The following is an 18,446-nucleotide window of genomic DNA, read 5'->3' as shown; positions in this document are numbered from 1 at the left end:
TCTTTGTCTATTCTTCCTCTGCCTTTCATTTGCATAGCATGATTATTATTTTTACCTTAACTCTTCCCCAATCTTTCTTTTGAGCTGCTCTGTTGTTGATGTCAATCTTAAACATATGGTATATATTTCTCATATAAAAAACATAAACAATTCGTTCATGTTATGTTCATTAAAATTGATCTTTGGTATTGGTTCTTATATGTTAAATTTTCTATTACGTTTGGGTTTGGTTGATAGAAAGTCCTGAAAATCGGCAATTTGTTGAATGTTTATTTTTTCTCATTCAAAACTACAGATAATTTTTCTGAATACAATATTTCAGGCCACAGGCATAGTTCTTTTGATTGTTGGTAGATATGATTCCAGGACCTATGGTCTTTTATTGTTAGTTCTAAGTCCTGTACAATTCTAATTGTAGCTCCAATGATATGAATTGCTTTTTTTTCTTGTTTCTTGCAAAATTTTCTCTTTGAAAATTACAAATTAAAATAAGATTAATGTAAGCACTTCTAATCTTGGGTTGTGGAAGCAGTAAAACTGAGTTTCAAATACCTACACACTGAAAATTGCAGCTGAAGATATGATCCTTATGTATTTTGGGATTAGAAGGGATTTCTACCCTATCACCCACTCTTGAATATACTGACAATATACATTCAGTTGCAAATCTTCACACACAAAGGAATCCAATGTACACTAGTGTTTTCCAAGAGGAAATAAGGCCTCCCTCAAGGATGATGTCCCATTATGCCTTTCTGGGTAAGAATCTCATCAGAAATGATGAAAGCAGGCACAGGCATGTGGATGCCCTTTTACCAATTACCTCAAAAAGACCAGCTGGCTACCAGTCTGATGAGACAGGTGCAAGACAGTATTGGCTTTCCCTTCCCTACCTCTCTGCAATGTGTTGAAAATAGAAACAGAAAAGAGAAATAAAGAGGAAGCTGAGAAGGAATGCTATTTCAGAAAAAAAGGAGAAACATCACATTATAAAATAATTTTGTTTTTCATAGGGAAAGTGTTTTGGAGGTCATTAAATACAATTCCTTCATTTTACAGATGAGTAAATTGAATCTCTGTCAGCTAGGTGGTAAAGTGGATAGATAGAGGGGCTTGATGCCAGGAAGATTTTTGTGAGTTCAAATCCATCTAGTAGATACTTTTTAGTTGTGTAACCCTGGGCAAGTGACATCACCATATTTGCCTCAATTTTCCCATCGGTAAAATGAGCTGAAGAAGGAAGTTGCAAAACATGCCTAAATCTCTGTCAGAAAAACTCTCAATGGGATTATAAAGAGTTAGACAAGACTGAAACAACTAAATTAAACAAAAAAGCCCTGAACTTGAATTATTTGCTCAAGATCACACAGTAAGGGTTGTACTTTGTTACAGATGAAGGAAGTGGAGCAAAGAAGTTTGGGGAAGGAGGAGGAGCTGGAAAAGTAGATAATTTGGATAACATTATAGACCCCTGAAAATCCAGGAAAAACACAAATGAGGAAGTGGGGTGGCTTTTTTTTTTATTGTTCTTTTAAATTTAGACTCATTTTGAATCTAAAGGCTCAAGAGGAAGTAATTTTTTTTCCAAAGGTATACCTGAACTGGAATGAGAATACCCAATTTGAATCTTGGTGGTCTATTACTACTTTATTCTCTCGATGCTTGTTTTACATTTCTTGGTGAATTCGAGACTAGGAAATCATCCTTTGGCCTTTAATATCCTCATTTGCAAAATGGAATTAAAAACACATACTACTTATCTCACAGGATTATGATATGAGATAATGAATATGAAAGAGGATAAATCACAGGATGCATATATAGTTTTAAAAGTAGCTTTCTCATGATTCCATTACAGCTCTTGTTATCGTCAGCCTATAGACATGTAGGCTCAATGATCTGCTTTCCCTCAGAAGCCTTCCCTCTTTCCCTTCCATGCAAACCAGAATTTGTCCATTTTGGGAAAAGGAAGAATTGTTATTAATCCTCCTAATATATGCTAGCTTGGTGCATATGTAGTTGTAATTTTACTTAACTAAGCAATAGTTTCCTCATCTCTAATGACAATAACACTTTTACTACCTGCCTCACAGAATTGCTGAGGAAGGCATTTTTATTTTATTAAGTTTCTACTACCAGGAATAGTGTACTGCACTGGAAATACAAATAGAACTGAATTGCAATTAGTATAAATAAAGAATCTCATGAATTGGTTCCATATATTTAAATTAATAAGATCTGAAATTATAATTATTTAATATAAGGTAGCTAGTTCCAACTCAATAGAAACATGCAGTGGGAATTTGAATTATGTGACTTTCACAGGATTTTTTATTTGTACTACATAGAAAGTGAAGGAGTCCCTACTCACAAAGAGCTGCTGAGGTTTATTATCCTTATTATTTTGCTCTTATTTTTATGTTTGATGGAGCCCAAATAAAAACAGCTCTAGGACAAGTCACAATGATGCCATTATTCTTTTATGTTTGATGTTCAGTGCAGATGGATACAATGTTTTTTTTCTTTATTTTTCTTTTCTTTCATTTTTTTAAAATTGAAAGAAAATGCTCAGGTACAAGCTCATCTTCTATAAATTTACTGAAATAATCTTTGGAACAACTCCAGTAGTGGACAAGAGGGCCAGGATCATGTATACTCCTTCCTGTTCCCACATGGCTATGACATTGTCTATAATATTTATATGTATTCTACGTTTGAAGGCTAAGAGTGTTCAATATGGTAGCAACTGTTAAAATATTTTTTCTTATCTTTTTTTATCTATATAATATCCAGGTAATTGTAGGTGATAGTTTTGTCTGTAATGATCCTCTGCTTCCTATATAATTAATTTGTTAAGTTCTCACTTACCTTGGAAGATTCCCATTTATAAAACAGGAATGTGACATTCGTTAATTTATGGAGAGATAGTGAACTTTTAAATAACAGAAATTTGTTAAACTTTGAGTTAGGAAAACCTGAGTTCAAATTCTGCCTTGGATACTTATTAGCTTTATAAACTCAGGCAAATCATCTATGTTCTCCTAGCCTCAGCTTCCCTAACAACACCACTAATAATAACAATAGCTAGAATTCTTATGAAACTTTAAGGTTTGTAAAGTGTTTTGCTTATGCTATATGATTTAATCTTCAGAACACCTCTGAGGTGTTATTATTATCATCATTTTATAGGTAAAGAAAATAAGACTGAGAGATTATAACTTGATCAGGGTCACATGACTAAATCTAAAGTAACATTTGAACCTTGTTCAAGTCCCATATCCAACACTATATTCACTTCACTAATACATCTTCCTCAATGGGTTCTATGAGGATTCGATAAGGTTACATATACACATATATACACACATGTATATACATATATATATATATATATATATATGTATTTGTGTATATATATATATACACATATATTGTGTGTAATATATATGTGTGAATATATATACTATATATATAGTTTTGTATCTTTAAAGTACTACATAAATCTTAGTTATTGTTATAATTATTGTAATCTTGGATAGGTGATTTTATTTTTTAGGTTTTTGGTAGATGGTGAATTTTTCAACTTTAAGCAAAGTCAATTGTTATTCTTTCTTTACAAAGATTAATTGATCTGATTTCCTTAAAAATAAACTCTTTTGTAGATTCTAGTAGCAGAAAAGTATGTGATTTATTTATCACGAACCCTCTAGTTTTTATTTCTGTAAACAAATTCTCTTCACCCAGCCACTTGCTCAATGCCTCTGCATATCCATATTGTTAGCTTAGTTTGTATCACTTCCACCCTGAGAAGACTTTTTGATTTCATCCTTGGATCTTTACTTTTTCATAGTCTCCAACCTGTAGTAAAGCAGTATAAAGGGTCACAGACAGTGGGGAAACTCTGGGTAAGGTAAAAGACCCTTCAGCCCAGAGGGAACCTGCTGACAATGTCTGGTTTGATTCCCCATATCCTCTAAGGGCTCTTGGCCTTCCTGAGAAGTCAGGGAGCAGTGACAACCTGTGTTGAGATTGAACCAGTTACCAGGTGACAAACTACATGCAATAGCAAGTTGTTTATGTGTCCTAGATGTTTTTGTTACATTATATAAAGGGTGAAATCCTTGAAATAATAAATGGACTCCATTTTTCCACCATCCTTAGGAGTCCCCACCTCATCATTTCTTCACTAGGAAGGCATATTTAATCACCCTAGTGTGGGGGCTCTAGAAAGCAAAGTAATGTTTTGTCACTCCAACTTGGGGGCTCTAGAAAGCAGGGCACAACATTTGGTGCCCAACATGGGGCTCTAGGTGAGGTCCTATACAAATCAGCTCGACTGATGGGATCCACCAAGTTCAGTGGAGAAGTCTCTGTGACCCAGAAGGGTAAGTATAGAAATAGACAAATGGGAAGAATTGTCAAGGGCTAACTTAGTTATTTTTGTTTTTCACCTGAAATGAGGCAAATACTAAGAAATGAGACTCCCTATGGAGGGAAGTATGAAGCAGGCTTAGTTAGGTTAGAAGGAAGGTTTGTTGGTAATTTGAAAGCAGATCACTGAGTTCTCAAATGCTCTGGAGTGCAGGTCTCTGTGGCTTTGTAAGAAGGAGAGTTTGGAGCCAGAGAAGTAGAAGTTAGTGGGAGAACAACTAATTGAATACAATGGATTAAGGAATCCCACAGGTTTTAAAAAGAGGAAAGATTTTAACCTGGGCAGCTAGATAAGGAAGTATGAGGAGAAAAGTAAGTAGAGAGTTGGTGCCGGTAGCCCCAGAGAATATAGTACCTGGGATGAAGCTAAGGAAGCTTTTTTTTTTTTCTTCTTTTTTTTCTTTTTAGCATTTTACTGATTTATATTGTTTTTTACTGCTTTAGGGGATCTGCAGGGCACAGCCATTTGGTGGAAAAGTATCTTAAGGACTATTGCCTGTTGGGCAGAAAGGGAATTAAGTACCTTAAGTACCTTGCTGAGGAGCTTGCTTTTCACCTTCAAAGCTCATTTTTAATTCTGCCTATACCTGAACATGCCTCTCCTCCCTCAACTCCACCTTCATGGGCAGGAGGGGGGAGAGTGGGAGGGGTAGTGGTACCATCAGCACCAGTAGCTGAACTTGGTGCTTCCCCTTTGGGGTGGAGGTTTGGGGATGGAGCAGGGAGTTTTGCTCCTTTTTTAGTGTACATATTAAAAAAAAAGTTCCCGATCAATCTATGGGGAGGAGACATCTTACAACAGTTGGGAAACAATTAAGTACTTTGCCTTTTTTAGGCAGGCCAGCACTCATCTGTTCCTATTCAATGGAAAATTAATACACCAGTGTGGGTGGAACAGTGTTGTTTAATCAGTGAAAAAAACTCAGGCCTACTGATAAATTCCTGAAATGCAATTTGGGGATATCTATCCAAATTTTGACTGCCAACAACAGAATCCAGGATCAAGATGCTCCTCCAAAAATAAAAGAGAGTGGGAGCCACAGATACTAGAGAATTTATAAATTTAACTTTATTTATTAATTTTTTAAAAAAATTTTGATGGAAATGCACTGGCTCCGGCAGACAGGTTTCATAACCCACTGGAAGGGCAATGTTTAGTGAGAGCAGCTCCATTATCTTTAGATGATCACCAGGTGATATGGAGAGATCCAGAAAGTGGTGAATGGAAGGGGCCAGATAGGTTAACTGCTTGGGGCAAAGGGTTTGCTTGTATTTCAACAGATGGAGAAGGAACCCAATGGATGCCAATGAGACATATCTGCCTTATCCATCAGAGAGAGACAGAAAGGGAGAGGATCCTTCTCAATAAGACTGATGCAGGACTTCAAAACGTGCAAGGATCATTGGATTCCCTGAGACATAAGATTGATGCAGGACTTCAAAACCTGTAATCATTGGATTCCCTGACGCATGAAGTGATGGACAATAGATTGCTTTTGGACTATTTCTTGGCTGCTGAAGGAGGTGTATGTGGTTATGAAGTGATGGTTATTTTTTACATCTTCCTTCTGGGACTCATGGAAATCTTTATAGTATTTTGTTTATTCATATTGTTTGTTATATTACTACTTGCTTGTATGATATTACAACTTGCCTGTGTGATTCCTCCCATGGTAATGGATTTAACCATTGGTATATACCTGCTTCAATTCACACAAAAGAAAGGATGAGATGTAGGGGGTCAAAGTCAGTGGAGAAACGCTGGGTAAGGTATAAGACCCTTCAGCTCAGAGGGAACCTGCTAACAATGTCTGGTTTGGCTCCCCATCTTTCCTAAGGGCTCTTGGCCTTCATGAGAAGTCAGGGGGAGGTGACAACCTGTGTTGAGATTGAAGCAGAGTGATATCAGGTGGAAGAGTGATATCAGGTGGCAAACTGTGTAGCAAGTTGTTTATATGGTCCCACATACACAGTGTTGTTTTTGTTACATTATATAAAGGGAAAGTGCCTCAACCTGCGAGGCAGAGTGTGTGCCCTGGAAGAAAAGAGATAAGGGGAAAGAGACACGGGACGCAAAGAATGGAGGCAATACAAGATATCTGATCAAGCCTCATTTATTGAGTGCAATAGTACAGGTACTTATAGCAAGAGGAAAGGAAGCAAGGGTCGTGCAAACTCAGTACAGAGGAGGGCCCTAAACAAAGCATTAGTTTCCTGCCAAAGGATGAGTTGACTAGGGGTCTTTGGTCACATAGGAAGCTCCAGAATGTGCTTAGAAGGCCCCTAGATGTCTACCTACTCAAGATTAAAGCAATCTTAGGAATGTGGCCTTATCACCTGTAGATTAGTGCTGGCTCCCCACAGGAAAGGTCCTTGAAATAAATGGACTCCATTTTCTCACCATCCTTGGGAGTCCCCACCTCATCACTTCTCCATTAGGAAAGTATATTTAATCACCCCGGTTTGGGAGCTCTAGAAAGCAACAGTATGTTTTGTCACCCTAACTTAGGGACTCTAGAAAGTAGGGCATAACAAACCAGTATCATTTACCTTCAATAGGCTCAGTGATAGCAATCTATTATCAGTGATATCTGCTCAGGAAATATTACTGTACATTTTAACTTTTTATATGCATTCTGAGAGCACTTATCAATTGATGTTAGCCAACAAGCATGTATTAAGCACCACTATGGGCAAGGCACTATCAATCAGTCTTTCCTTTCTGAGTGTTGTTTTCTACAAACTGTGTTAATATGGTGGACCCTAAACTTTGTTAATATTGTTGTTATTATGGTGATGGTACTTCCTGTAAGGTCTTACTCCAATTCCTTATCACTGCATGGTGGCGACCCTGATTTCTGAAGGTTAGGCTACCTGAGTTGAAGCTGTGAAAGGGCTTACCCAGGTGGAAAGGCTTTGAGTTCAGGACTAGTGTTAGACTGAGTGTTTGTGGTTCAAGTACCAACCTAGCTAAGTTCAAAATGGTTTATCATTAGCTTGGTTTTAGGAGGATGACTATGTTTGACTCCAGCTCTCTGAGAAATCATCTATAAAGGCACAAAAGGACTGAGAACTTCATTAGTAGCAAGAAAGCCCATGCCAATGAAATAATAGATCCTTGAGTTGCCATCTTGTCATCATCATTAATAACGTTTTCTCATCTCTCTTTTATGATCTATTCATCTTTATTCTCCTCTGCTATGTTCCTTTCCTTTGAGCCCAGAGTGTTTTGTCCTCTCATCTCAAACTTTTAGTTTCCTGGCTTCCTTTAAGATTCATCTTAAAACTCTTCTTTGTCAGGCATTCGTTCCTTCTATCCTACATATAAATATCTTTCTGTCTCAGATTCTATTTATTTATATATAGCTCGTATATACCTAGTAATTTATATTGTGTCTATCCCTACGATTAGAATGTAGAAATTACATTTTGTCTTTGTATCCTGAATATATACCATAGTATTTGACACGTAATGAGCTTGAAATATTATATAAGCATAATAGAAATATAATAAACATGTTATATAAATATAATTAATATTATACAAACATAAAATGAACATAATAAATGTAATATATTATATAATTTCAAAAATATATTATGCTTTTGTATATGATAAATGTGTTATACAAATAGATTATATAATAATGCTACATATATTATATACAATTAATATATTAAACATAATAAGCATAATATTTTATATAAACATGATAATTGCTTGTTCATTGATTAAATGCCTGATTTCAGATAAAATAACAAAACTGGAAGGAATATTAGTGATAATCTAGTCTAATGCTCTTATTTCTGAGTAAGGAAAGTGAGCTCTAGAGTTCAGGTAATTGTCTGAGACACACAGTTTATTAAGCAGAGCAAGAATATAAACACCAGTCTCCTGATTCCCAAATCAATATTTCAAGTGCATTACACTTTTTTTTCTTTCCTGTTTCTCCTGCCTCATCTTCATTACCATTAGTCATAAAATTCTATAAACATATTGAATAATTATTTTTAAAATCTCCTTTAAAAAGGAGGTAATTGTATAGTTTATGAAGAATGATATTGCAATCAAGAAGACCTGAATTTGAATCCCATCTCAAGCACTTAAAAGTTATGTAATCTTGACCTCTCTCTTCTTTAATTTTGTCATGTGTAAAAGAAAGAAATTAGGGTCATTGATCCCTAAAATCAATGTGGCTCTAAATCAATGATATGATGATCATTAGAAAAGTCTTATCTCTGTAGCCTGCATAGGAAGTTGACATGCCAACTGATTACAGGAATTGTGCAATTAGCATGCTTAGGCAAGAAGGTCAGAATTACAGACAATTATCCGTATCCTACAAGCTATTCTTCATATTAACACAAAAACTAGAATGTTATGTGAATAATGTATTGTCTTTGTGAGTATACAAGCAGAATATGTCCATTATTGCTCAGATTGGTTTAGAAATCTGTTTGTCCCTTGGGGAATAGTTCTACAGCAGTTAGAAAATCAAAAACTAAGAGAGATTTGCAGCTCAATATGGATGCTAGAGTCTGAGTGATTACTATAGAATCGGGGATTACCACAAACCAGTCACAGAATTTTGGAACAGAAAAAGAAAGGCTTTAGTTCTGAGAAAATTAGATTTAATAATAGTTCAAGTTTGTTGGCCCTATTGGAATATCTGGGTAATATTCTCAAGTTATCTACAAAGTCAGAAAATGTCAAGCGATCTTTGAGACCATCCAGTATAAGAGTTCTTAACCTGGAGTTTATGAATGATTTTGAAAAATATTTTGATAACTGTATTTTAATATAATTTGCTTCCTTTGCAATCCCATGTATTTTAGTTAATTCATTTTAAAACAGTAGGCTTCATCCAGACTTCCAAAAGGGTCCATGACAAAAAATGTTAAGAGCCTATAATCTTGTCAAAATCCTTAATTTTATAGAAGAGTAAAACTAAGTAAGTAACTAACTTACTAATAAGTAAACTAAGGACTTATGAGGCACTATGATGTGATGAAAGTTTAATGACTTTGTTTAACAACTAGTTTAATGACTAATGAGTAACAGATTTGGGAACTAGAATTCAGGTATCAAAAGACAAGAGGATCATAGATTTAAAGCTAAAAATTGGCTGTACCCATCAGTTCCTTTTATCCCTTGCCTCCACTTTACCAAGAAAATTAAAGTCCAGAGAATGAAAGTAACCGATTCACTTCACTAGTTAGAGAAAAAGAACACACCGGAATTACTCTATTCTATTGTTTCCCAGTGGGTTGCTTTTCCACCCTTTACAGAGTTTTAAACCTCAGAGTAACTGACAAAATATTTCCCTCATAGTAGGTCTTCTTAGAAAACTTCTTTTTTTTTCTTTTTTTTTTAAATTTAATAGCCTTTTATTTACAGGTTATATGAATGGGTAACTTTATAGTATTAACAATTGCCAAACCTCTTGTTCCAATTTTTCACCTCTTACCCCCCACCCCCTCCCCTAGATGGCAGGATGACCAGTAGATGTTAAATATATTAAAATATAAATTAGATACACAATAAGTATACATGACCAAACTGTTATTTTGCTGTACAAAAAGAATCAGACTCTGAAATTTTGTACAATTAGCTTGTGAAGGAAATCAAAAATGCAGGTGGGCATAAATATAGGGATTGGGAGTTCAATGTAATGGTTTTTAGTCATTACCCAGAGTTCTTTCTCTGGGAGTAGCTGGTTCAGTTCATTACTGCTCCATTGGAAATGATTTGGTTGATCTCCTTGCTGAGGATGGCCAGGTCCATCAGAACTGGTCATTATATAGGATTGTTGTTGAAGTATATAATGATCTCCTGGTCCTGCTCATTTCACTCCGCATCAGTTCGTGTAAGTCTCTCCAGGCCTTTCTGAAATCATCCTGTTGGTCATTTCTTACAGAACAATAATATTCCATAATATTCATATACCACAATTTATTTAGCCATTCTCCAACTGATGGGCATCCATTCAGTTTTCAGTGTCTAGCCACTACAAAGAGGGCTGCCACAAACATTCATGCACATAGGTCCCTTTCCCTTCTTTATAATCTCTTTGGGATATAAGCCCAGTAGTAACACTGCTGGATCAAAGGGTATGCACAGTTTGATAACTTTTTGAGCATAGTTCCAAACTACTCTCCAGAATGGTTGGATTCATTCACAACTCCACTAACAATGCATCAATGTCCCAGTTTTCCCGCATCCCCTCCAACAATCATCATTATTTTTTCCTGTCATCTTAGCCAATCTGACAGGTGTGTAGTGGTATCTTAGAGTTGTCTTAATTTGCATTTCTCTGATTAATAATGACTTATAGCATCTTTTCATATGACTAGAAATAGTTTCAATTTCTTCATCTGAGAATTGTCTGTTCATATCCTTTGACCATTTTTCAATTGGAGCATGGCTTGATTTTTTATAAATTAGGGTTAGTTCTCTATATATTTTGGAAATGAGACCTTTATCAGAACTTTTGACTGTAAAAATATTTTCCCAGTTTATTGCTTCCCTTCTAATCTTGTCTGCATTAGTTTTGTTTGTACAAAAACTTTTCAGTTTGGTATAATTGAAATTTTCTATTTAAAGTCCTTCCCCTTCCACAGGTCTTTCTTTGGTCATAAAGTCCTTCCCCTTCCACAGGTCTGAGACGTAAACTATCCTGTGTTCCTCTAATTTATTAATAATTTCATTCTTTATGCCTAGGTCATGAACCCATTTTGACCTTATCTTGGTGAACAGTGTTAAGTGTGGATCAATGCTTAGTTTCTGCCATATTAGTTTCCAATTTTCCCAGCAATTTTTATCAAATAGTAAGTTCTTATCCCAAAAGCTGGGGTCTTTGGGTTTGTCAAAGACTAGGTTGCTATATTCCTTAGCCAATTTGACCAAATGGTTTTGGTAACTGCTGCTCTATAATATAGTTTTAGATCTGGTACAGCTAAGCCACCTTCATTTGATTTTTTTTTTCATTAATTCCCTTGAAATTCTTGACCTTTTGTTTTTCCATATGAATTTTGTTGTTATTTTTTCTAGGTCATTAAAATAGTTTTTTGGGAGTCTGATTGGTATAGTGCTAAATAAATAGATTAGTTTAGGTAATATTGTCATCTTTATTATATTTGCTCGCCCTATCCAATAGCATTTAATATTTTTCCAATTGGTTAGATCAGACTTAATTTGTGTGAAAAGTGGTCTGTAATTTTGCTCATAAAGTTTCTGATTTTCCCTTGGCAGATAGATTCCTAAATATTTTATATTATCAGTAGTTAGTTTAAATGGAATTTCTCTTTGTAACTCTGACTGTTGGATTTTGTTAGTGATATATAAGAATGCTGATGACTTATGTGGATTTATTTTATAACCAGCAACTTTGCTAATGTTGTGGATTATTTCTAATAACTTTTTAGTAGAATCTCTGGGGTTCTCTAAGTATACCATGATGTCGTAGGCAAAGAGTGATAATTTGGTTTCCTCATTGCCTATTCTTATTCCTTTAATCTCTTTCTCAGCTCTTATTGCTAAAGCTAGCGTTTCTAATACAATATTAAACAGTAACGGTGATAGTGGGCAACCTTGTTTCACTCCAGATCTTATTGGGAATGGTTGCAGTTTGTCTCCATTACTGATGGTTTTAAATAGATGCTGCTGATTATTTTAAGGAAAAGTCCATTTATTCCTATACTCTCAAGTGTTTTTAATAGGAATGGATGTTGGATTTTATCAAATGCTTTTTCTGCATCTATTGAGATGATCATATGGTTTTTGTTAATTTGGTTATTAACATGGCCAATTATATTGATAGTTTTCCTAATATTGAACCAGCCCTGCATTCCTGGTATAAATCCTACTTGATCATAGTGTATTATCTTGGAGATGATTTTCTGTAGTCTTTTTGCTAATATCTTATTTAAGATTTTAGCATCAATATTCATTAGGGAGATTGGTCTATAATTTTCTTTCTCTGTTTTCAGCCTACCTGGTTTAGGTATCAGTACCATGTCTGTGTCATAGAAGGAATTTGGTAGGACTCCTTCATTCCCTATTTTATCAAATAATTTATATAGCATTGGGGCCAATTGTTCTTTAAATGTTTGGTAAAATTCACATGTAAATCCATCTGGTCCTGGGGATTTTTTCTTAGGGAGTTGTTTAATTGCCTGTTCTATTTCTTTTTCTGAAATGGGACTATTCAAGCAATTTACTTCCTCCTCTGTTAGTCTGGGAAGTCTATATTTTTGGAGGTAGTCATCCATTTCACTTAGGTTATCAAATTTATTGGCATAAAGTTGAGCAAAATAACTCCTTATTATTTCTCTAATTTCCTCTTCATTGGTGGAAAGTTCTCCCTTTTCATTTTTAAGACTACTAATTTCATTTTCCTCCCTCCTTTTTCTAATCAGATTTACCAAAGGCTTATCTTTTATTGGCTTTTTCATAGAACTAACTCTTAGTTTTATTAATTAGTTCAATAGTTTTTTTACTTTCAATATTTTTAATTTCTCCTTTTAATTTTAGAATTTCAAATTTAGTATTTGATTGGGGGTTTTTAATTTGGTCTTTTTTTAAGTTTTTTTTAGTTGTAAGCCCAATTCATTAAACTTTTCTTTCTCTGTTTTATTCAAGTAAGCCTCTAAGGATATAAAATTCCCTCTTATTACTGCTTTGGCTGCATCCCACAAATTTTAGTATGAGGTCTCATCATTGTCATTATCTTGAGTGAAATTATTAATTGTATCTATAATTTGCTGCTTCACCCAATCATTCTTTAAGATGAGATTGTTTAGTTTCCAATTACTTTTTGGTCTATTTACCCCTAACTTTTTGTTGAATGTAGTTTTTATTGCATCATGATCTGAAAAGAAAGCATTTACTATTTTTGCTTTCTTGCATTTAATTTTGAGGTCTTCATGTCCTAGAAAACTTGTATTAAGCTGAATCCAAGTCAATCACAATAACATTTGAAAAGGTTGAACTTTCCCATGGAATATTTGCATTTCAAAAGAGATACTTTTTAACTTAAATGAGTCTCTAATTAGTAGAACTGGGCCCCATTCCCATCTTTTCTCATTTGTGAGGATTACAAATTCTTCCAGGCAGGATAATGTGGCAAGAAAAGTTTTTGGGTTCACCTTCTCCTTCCTGCTTGGACTTTATTTCATGAAAGAAAATGCTTTTCTTATTCTGAATACTGCTACAAAATTAGAATTGTGTAGTTTTTCTTGGAATAAATACAATTATGAACCATGTGGAGGTAGATCCTTACTCTTGGATATTGTAAAAATGAATATTAGAAACCTGGCTTCTTACTACCTCTAATTTAAATTACAAAATGTTCTCTGTGACAATCAAAACCCTTGGTAGGCTCTTAGAGGCTTTGTGAGGACAGTAGTGATGATGGCATGGTTGGACCTGAACTTTGGAGAAATTTTATTGGGAGCTCATGAGACCACCAAGTGAAGGCATAATAGAGAAAGAAGACAGGACAGAACTCAGAGGGACAGCTATAGAATCTGCCTTCTGGAAGAAATGTTGGGAGTTATGAAAGGGAAATATCTTGGGGAAAGAGACTGTGGAGCATCCACAGGTATTCTCTTTCTGATCACTTAATTTACTATTGAAGAAAAGGCTCTTTATTTGTCTTCAGGACCATTAGACAAGGCTTATCAGTCTCACTTATGGTCTCTAAGAGATATTTGTGAATCAATCATTGAATCTTATGAAAGGAATAGAGTCAAGAGTTTTGAAAGATCAGAAGAGTAACCGCTAGGAATCTGGAGGTAGGAGCTCAAGTCAGTTACTATAGTCAGCCCAGCATCAATGCCTGAAGGAGCTAGGGAGTATCTTTGGGAAGACCTCCTGGCTCACTTCCCAGCAGAAGCTGAGTTGAGGGCTCATCCAGAAAACATGCTACCTTTGAATGTGAATTTGATGGGACAGTGTTATACAGTGACTGAGCTAAGCTGAACCTATTCCTGTCTAGAGGAAGAGGTGACATAGGGGAGTGTATGCATTGGAGGGGTTTGGAGAAATGTTTATTCTGACTGTCTTTGAAGTAAATCTCTTTCTGTAAAGGCTAATTAATGTTATATCTTTTAATGTAACTGGGTTACTAGTCATAACTGGCCTCCTCCCCTGGAGAAAACTTAGCCACTGGGGACTTGAGACAATGGCACATTCCTCAAGATGCATAAGAACCATAATGGGAGAGATATAAGAAGCCTGACTCTGGGAAGGAAAGTCAGAATATACATACTGAAAGTTTTTTGAAGTTTGTAAGGTACATTTTATATGCATTAGATTATTTGGAGAGATTGAGGCTCAAAGAAGCAAAAAGCACATCAGGTATCCAAGGCAGAATTTAAACCTTCCAGGTTCACTATCTTAAAGCAAAATAGTTACAGATTTGCTGTCTCCTAAATCTTACTATCTCCAAGTCTAATGTTCTAGCCCCTAAAACCTGAGAAAAGCCGCTGTCCATTGTGCTGAAGCAATATATAATCATCTCGCTCCCCCCAAAGAGAGAGATGCTTGTGAAGTTCATGAGAAATACATTCCTGTTGCTTAGAGCTGACCATGAAGACTTGACTCCAATTCAAAGAATCAATAATAAAAGTAAATTATCTACACTTAATGGATTAATTGAGAAATAAAGGATTGTAGCTTTTGGACCTTTGAAATTCAGACATTGAAAACTGTTGGTGGTTTTTCTTGGGGGCCAGCCTTAGTCTTAGTTGAAATAAATAATTACTTCGAAATCTCAGCCAGCTGGTAAAATGCAAACGTTTATTTCTCCTTACAAATTCGCCCGGTTAGTTGAGGCCTATCTCTCTGCCTGGCTCCAAGAGATCTTGTAGCTTTGTCCTTGGTTTCTGCCTCTGCTTTCTTCAGCCTCCAGCCAGCTCCGACTTGTGGCTTCTCAATCTCCAGTCTGTGGCGAGTAGTCTTTTCTTCCAGAGTGTTCTGTCTCAGAGCCCTGTTGATGTTCAGGAGAAAATCCTCCTAGCTCCAAGAGCTTCCTTCATTTATGTGATCTCCCAAAGGTTAACTCCGCCTTCTTGAGACAGGGATTATAGGTTATCTCCCAGAGTGCTCTCTGGTCCTGAGGGAGATGTGAATTCAGCTCTCATACTAGCCCTGAACTCTCATGTGAACTCCATTGAGTACTTAGATAACTTGAGCTCTCTAAAGGTGTGAACACAAGCATTGTTCAATCAGTTCCACTTAGTATCTTGTTTCAAGTTCTAGCCCAAAATAACTCTAAGATTAAATTAACTCCAATGTCTTTAACACTTTGTAAAGAAATGTCTTAACACTTAGTAAAGATTCCAACAGAAAACAATGGAAATTGTTCATAACTCTCATGATTATTTCAGTCTTCCAAATAAAGGCTGCCAAAGCCTGAGAAAAAGAAGAGGTTATTTCACTTTCAAAGTAGGAAAAATGTCAAATATAATTCTGCATGGAATGAAGTTTCTTGGGGAAAAATAGTAAGAAATGCATATGGTTTTTGATTGAAGCATTTTGGGATGAAGCTAAGTATGACTCATTTTCAGAGTATATTAACAGACTCAGAGAACATAGGCCTTTCTGGCTAAAGGACCTTAGCAAGAATGGGGTCTGATCTCTTTATTTTAGAGATGAGAAGATTGAGTCCCAGAGAGGGTAAGTAAATAGACCAAAGCTCTGTGATCAATCAATAAGCATTTATTAATCACCTAGTATGTACCATTCTGGGGTTACAAAAGAGGCAAAAGACAATCTCCAAAGAGGCAATAGACAAACAAATATACACAAAGAAAGCCATAAACACGCTAGAAAAGAAAATATTTTCACAAAAATCAACGGGAAAACTAGAAAATAATGTCAGAAACTTGATATAGATCTCTATTTCATGCTCATACCAAAATAAAGTCAAAATGAGTACATGATTTGGATATAAAAGGTAATACCATAATCAAATTAGGAGAGCAATGGACAATTTATTTATCAGATCTTTGGAGAAAGAGGAATTTGTGACCAAGGAAGAACTAGAGAACATTATGAAATGCAAAATGGTCAACTTTTATTATATTAAATTTAAAAAGTTTTTGCACACACAAAACCAACAGAAACAAGATTAACAACTGGGGAAAAATCTTTACAGGCAGTATTTCTGATAAAGATTTCTTTTCTAAAATATGTAAAGAACTGTGTCAAATTTATAAGAATACAAGTCATTCCCCAATTTGACAAATGATCAAAGGACATGAACAGACAATTTTCAGAGAATGAAATTAAAGCCATCTATAGTCATATTGAAAAATGCTCTAAATCACTCTTGATTAGAAAAATCTAAATTAAAACAAATCTGAGATACCACCTCATATTTCTCATATTAGTAAAATTACAAGAAAAGATAGTTGATGGAGTTGTGAAATGATCCAACATTCTAGAAAGCAATTTGGAACTATGCCCAAAGAACTATAAAACTGTGCATACCATTTGACCCAGTAGTGCCACTAGACTGTATCTCAAGGAAATCATAAAGGAGGGAAAAGGACCCATGTGTACAAAAACATTTGTAGTAGTTCTTTTTGTGGTAGCAAAAAAATTGGAAAATGAGTAGATGCCCATCAATTGGGGAATGGCTGAACAACTTGTTGTATAAAAAGGCCTGGAAAAATTTATATGAACTGCTTGCTGAGTAAAACAAGTAGAACCAGGAATATATTGTATAAAGTAACTACAAGATTGTGTGATGATAAATGGATGATAGTGTGATGAACTATGAAAGACTTGGTTCTTCTTAGAGATTCAGTGATTGAAAGCAATCCCAACGAACTTTGAATAGAAAATGCCATTTGCATCCAGAAAGAGAACTATGAAGATTGAATATAAAGCAGCACATGCTATGTTCATTTCTTTTTTGTTTTTTTTTTCTTTTCTGTGGTTTTTTCCCCCTTCTGCTCTGATTTTTCTCTCTCAACATGATTCATAAAGAAAGGTGTAGCAAAAAGACAAATTTTTAAAAATGTTTAAAAAAAAGAAAATATTGAGAATGGCACTGGTATTAAGAGGGGATAAAGATTGCCTGGAGAAGGTAAGTAGTACTAGAGTCAGTTCTTGTACTAAAGTATCATGTCAAACTTTTTCTGTTATAAATCTTACTCATCTTTATTAGTTTCTTCCTTAGAAATTATTTTCATAACCTCTAGGAATTAAAATTACTCAGCTTATGTGGTCACTAGGAGCAGGTTGGATGACAAAACACCTAGATAAACTGTGCATTGCTTGATTCCTGGTCATTTGTGAGTGGAATCAACCTGTATCATGACAACCAATTATGGATATCAAATCAACAAGCAGTAGCTCAGGACAATGATTTTAATGACCTAAAATACCTGATTATCTCTCAAAATAAATGGAGGTGTCTTGCTACAGTGGAAACAGCAAAGGATTCAATAAAAATTCCATTCTGAGTTCCAATCCTAGTTCTTAAGCTACATGTGTGACTTGAAAAAAAAGCCAATGGACCTTTCTATACCTTATTTCATTTGGGACATATGTGAGTTAACAAGTTAACTATCTGTGAGCTAAGTACCAGGAATATTTTATCCCCATTTTAAAGATAATAAAGGTGGGGTTGGGAGAGAAGTCTGAGAATTTGGGTTCAAGCCCTGACTCAATCACTTATGTAATCTTGGGTAAGTAACTTAATTCTTTGGGCTTCAAATCTTTGTTTATACAACAAGAGGGTTAGACTAAATTATTTCTCAGGTCCTTTTCAGCTGTAAATCTTATCATCTTAAATTCCCATGACATAATTTGTCCAGGGTCACATAGGATTCAACTCAGATTCTCTATCTCCCATGTATGTCAGCAACCTTAAAGGGAATTGAAGTAGCATTTACCCATTTTACAAGTAAGGAAACTGAAAAATAGGGATACAGAAACTGACATCCTTTGATATTACTGGTACAACAAAGAGACTATATAGAGATTATATAGTCCAAGCCCC

This window comes from Sarcophilus harrisii, chromosome 2, assembly GCF_902635505.1.
Source record: "Sarcophilus harrisii chromosome 2, mSarHar1.11, whole genome shotgun sequence".
NCBI classification, from domain to species: domain Eukaryota; kingdom Metazoa; phylum Chordata; class Mammalia; order Dasyuromorphia; family Dasyuridae; genus Sarcophilus; species Sarcophilus harrisii.
This window is presented reverse-complemented; position numbering follows the sequence as displayed.